The sequence below is a fragment of the Chenopodium album genome, chromosome 22 (assembly GCF_948465745.1).
Source record: "Chenopodium album chromosome 22, dcCheAlbu1.1, whole genome shotgun sequence".
In the NCBI taxonomy this organism is placed as follows: domain Eukaryota; kingdom Viridiplantae; phylum Streptophyta; class Magnoliopsida; order Caryophyllales; family Amaranthaceae; genus Chenopodium; species Chenopodium album.
The window spans coordinates 31,006,475-31,011,531 of record NC_137855.1 but is presented as its reverse complement, the minus strand read 5'-3'; the positions used below and the strand labels follow the sequence as shown (position 1 = coordinate 31,011,531).

Below are 5,057 nucleotides of genomic sequence, written 5' to 3'. Positions count from 1 at the left end.
AAAAAAAAAAAAAAAAACACCCCCTCCACCAAGTGATAACAAAAAAAAAAAAAAAAAAAAACTCATCAAGTTCCTGAAACTAGGACAGGATGTCATGCATTCATTAGAGCAAAAAAAAACAAAGAAGGAATGTTTGTAGTTGAACAGCATGTTATAGCACATAACCATGAGTTGACAAGAAGTGTTTGGCAGCATTTACATAGATCAGAGAGAAATATAACAGAAGAAAAGGGAAAAGTCATTGATTTAATGGCAGACGGTGGGTTAAGACCAGCAGATGCATATAGATTAATTAGTAGTGAAGCAGGAGGAGAAGAACTTGTAGGACACACTCTTACAGACCACTACAATTACATTTCAAGGAAGAAGATGAAAGAAATTCAAGGAGGTGATGCACAAACTGTAATAGATAAATTATACAAAAAACAAGTAGAAGATGAAGATTTCTTCTTCAGGTAACACCTACTTTTTATAATAATAAGTAAACCAGTAACTTCTATTACCAGAAACTTCTAAAATTCTTTTTTCAGATTTAAGTTATACTAGTAACTTCTATTACAAAAAACAAGTAACTTCTGAATTTCTTTTTCAAATTTAAGTTAGGAGGTGGTGAAAATGAAAACAAATTGAATGCTATTTTTTGGAGAGATTCTGAAATGAAGGAAGATTTTCAAATTTATGGAGATGTTGTTGTGTTTGATACCACATATAGGACAAACAAATATAATCTTATTTGTGCCCCTATTGTTGGTCTCAATAATCACTGGCTAAATGTTATGTTTGGCTGTGCTTTTATTGCTGATGAGAAAAAAGAAACTTTTGAATGGGTATTAGACACATTTAAAAAGTCAATGGGTGGTAGTGAACCTGCTTCAATATTTACAGATCAAGACTTGGCAATGTCTAAAGCAATTGAAAAGGTGATTTATAAACTAATTTACAATTTCAGCAATATCAATTCTTATAAAAAAGACAACAGAATTATAGAAGAATAATTTAATTTCAATTTTGTAGGTTTTTCCTCACTCAAGACACAGATTATGTATTTGGCATCTTATAAAGAATGTTGTATCAAGATTTGGAGCACTGAAAAGAGATACCTCATTCAAAGATGCATTCAACAAATGTCTTTCAGGATGTGTGACAGAGGAAGAATTTCAGGTAATTTTATAACTATCTTCCTAATATAAGTAACATATATAATAATCTTAATACAAGTAACCATATAATAAATAATACAAGTAACATCAATAAAAGTAATCAAATTATACAGGTAACTTCCCTTAAAACTATAATAAAAGTAACCTCTAAAAGTAACAATATAATACAACACATATAATACAAGTAACCTTACTAGAAATTATATAATACAAGTAACTTCAATACAAGTAACCATCTATTACAAGTAACAAGTAACTATTACATGTAACATAATACAAGTAACCATTATAATTTTGAGGTTACATGTAATGGTTTTATGGTTACTTGTAAGATGTACACTTACAAAATTTAACAATAGTTTTATGGTTACTTGTATAGTTTAGATTTGCCCATTACTTATATATTTAACAAGTAACCATAAACTTTAACAAGTACCTATTACTTATATACTTATAACCAATAACCATAATTATACTTGTATTCTTAATTATTTGTATTCTAAACAATTACTTATAAATCTGAATTTACAGATATGCTGGGATTCTATGATTGCCAAATACAAACTCGAAAACAATAAATGGTTTAAAAGGTTGTATGGTCTGAGAGAAAAATGGTGTACAACATTAAGTAAAGACTTTTTTTCTGCTGGTATACTATCATCACAAAGAAGTGAAAGTGCAAATAATGCAGTTGGGTTTAAGGCCAACAAAAACACAAGCCTGACAGATTTCTTCAAAATTTTCAATCAAACAGTGAAGAGGTGGAGAAAGAATGAGTCTGATGCTGATTTCAAATGTTCAAATTCAAACCCAACTTCAAGTATTCCTTTTATTGGATTACTTAAACATGCTTCTGAAGTATACACACAAACTATTTTCAGATATTTTGAAACAGAATTCATGTACTCAATTGGATGCATAACCTATCATCATGGTTCTGTGGGAGATTTTTATCTTTATCAGGTGCAGATTGAGTATGATGACAGCAGCAAGCAATATGTTACATTTAACAGAGCTGAAAACAAAATAGGATGCTCTTGCAAGAATTTTGAAGAAATTGGATGGCTTTGTTATCATTGTATAAAGGTTTTGCATCATCATAATGTGACAAGAATTCCTAGCATATACATTTCATCAAGATGGTGTAAAATAGCAAAAGCACATGTTTGGAAAAAGAAAGATGATGATGCAGCAGGAAAAGAATCTCACTCAGACAAATTAATGCCTTGGAGACATACAATGGCTAGAAGAAGCTACAATATACTTTTACAATGTCAAGAGCACAAAGAAACGCGACAATTGGTTGAAGCACATTTCAGAATGATAATACAGAACGCAGATGAATTCAAAAAGGAATTGCAAAGAAGAAAGAGAAAGAAATTTTATCTGCTCAACAGGAAGCTACAAGTAATCCACAGAACACTTCAACTGATTAGCAAAATGAGGAAGAAATTCCTACAGTCATGGATCCTGAAAAAGCAAACACAAAGGGAAGAAGCAAAAGAATAAAGGGGCACTTTGAGAAGGGCAAACAACCTAAAGCAAAAAAACAAAAGCTATGCAAGCCAAAGGAAATACTAGAGAATTTGGAACAATAACTCCAATTCAAAATCCAAAGTTATTTTAGACTCCTATTGATGTAATATTTCTAATTACTGAGTTACAGGTTTTTGTTCAATTTTTATATTATAGACATTTGAATTATTAAGTAAACTTCATCATTTGAATCATATGAATCACAGGTAACCAACTTCAATCCTATTTAAAAACGAGTAACTAATACATACAAGTAACTCTACTATTATTCATATTATATATGTAAATAAAAAAATGAGTAACTAATAACAAGTAACCCTAAAACAAGTAACTCGTAACAAGTAACCCTCAAAACAAGTAACCCATAACAAGTAACCCATAAAACAAGTAACTACCAAAAAAAGTAACATCCAATATCCCCAAAACAAGTAATTCCAAAACAAGTAACCCCAAAACAAGTAACAACAAAACAAGTAACCTCAATTCCTGAAAAATAAATACTATTGCACATGTTGTTTGTCAGCAATAACATGAAATTTGTCAGGAAAATAAATTATTTCTGAAAAAATTCAATTATAGATCTGAAAAGATTAAATAATTGCTGAAAAAGTTATACAAAAACAACAAAAATCATGAAAAAGTTAACAAAAATTGAAAAAGTAATTTATCCCCTTATCAAAATGTCATATAAATGTAAAAAAAGAATTTATTGCATGATGAAAAAGTAAAAAAAAAGCTTGATTAAAGTTATAATTTCTTCACAGCAAATCTGACTAAATTACAGGTTAATAATGATGTTCATACATACTATTTTTTCTATATATAGGTTGGTTAAAATAAAGGTTTTCTATTTAAAAACCAAAGTTTTCTATTAAAAGAATTATATTTAACAACCTACAACCTAAATTATTTCTATATAAGGTTTAATATTTTTCTTCTCCTATAAAATTTTGTTTTCAAACAAGAAAAAATGGCTGATTTCTACGCAAATAAGGAAAAATGTTCAATTAATGTTAGGCAAATTTATCTGCAGAGTATGGTAAATATATTCTACATTAAGTTATGAATTTATACATTCATTTTCTGTTTCAAATTTATACATTTAATTGTTCATTTTTTTTTATTTCAGCCACTTCCTGGAGAATGGAGGACATTTCTTTTAAAATTTGCATATCACGTTAGAGTCTATGGTGGTAATAATGGTAGACAAGGCAGATTCTGGGAAGTAAGGGTGATAAGCGTACCACAAGATACAGGAAATTGTGGTGGTATGTTGATTGATCGGGAATGGGAAAAGTTCATAGCTGCTCACAAAATTGTTGCAGGAGACAGATTGGATGTTTATCATGATAATGATACTATTTACATTAGAGCTTTTAGTGCTGATGGTACTGAAAAGCTTCCTAGTGATGAATAAATTAATTCTAATGTATAAGTTTATATTATTAAGTTATCATTTTAATAAATATGCTTCCTACTGAAGCATAATTTGTAATAATTTATATTATTAAGTTATTTTTATTAAGAATATTTGTATCATGAATGAATGACATGTTTATCTAAATGAATAACCCCAAAACAAGTAATCCCCAAAACAAGTAATTCCTAATAACCCCCAAAACAATTAACTCCTAAAAAATAACCCCCAAAACAAGTAATTCCTAATAAGTAACCAAAAACAAGTATGTCATAACAAGTAACCCCCAAAACAAGTAATTCATAACAAGTAACCCCCAAAACAACTAATTCAAAAACTACTAACCCAAAATCAAGTAAACACAAACAAGTAATACACAAAAGAAACCACAGAGCAATTACCCCAAAACAAGTAACCACAAGTCAAGTATTTTATAACAAGTAATTGCAAAAGAACAAGGAAAAGAAATCTTATCTGATCATTAGGAAGCAACAAGTAATCAACAGCAAACTTCAAATGATCATCAAGAAGCTTTACCAGATTCAGAAATTCCTGCAATCATGGATACAGAAAAAGCAAACGCAAAACAGAGAACAAAAGAATAAAATAGAAAAACAAGTAACCAATAATACAAGTAATGATGCAAAACAAGTAACCAATAATACAAGTCATGATGCAAAACAAGTAACCATTAATACAATAATCAAGTAACTTCTAATACTATTAGCCAATACAAGTAACCAATAAAAGAAAACAAGTAACAATACAAGTAACCAAAAATACAAATATCTACAAGTAACCAAAAATACCAGTAATCAAAAATACCAGTAACTACTAATAAAAGTAACCACAACATGTAACCAATAAAGAATATTAGTAACCATAACATGTAACCATAACTATATATATATCTATATATATATATATATATATATATATATATA

At 28.8% G+C, this 5,057-nt stretch overlaps 1 pseudogene; it reads left to right on the top strand.

Annotated features, from left to right (window-relative positions):
- Positions 1–249: 249 nt before the first annotated feature.
- Positions 250–2,787, top strand: LOC145604620 (protein FAR1-RELATED SEQUENCE 5-like; annotated as a pseudogene).
- The last annotated feature ends 2,270 nt before the right edge of the window (positions 2,788–5,057 follow it).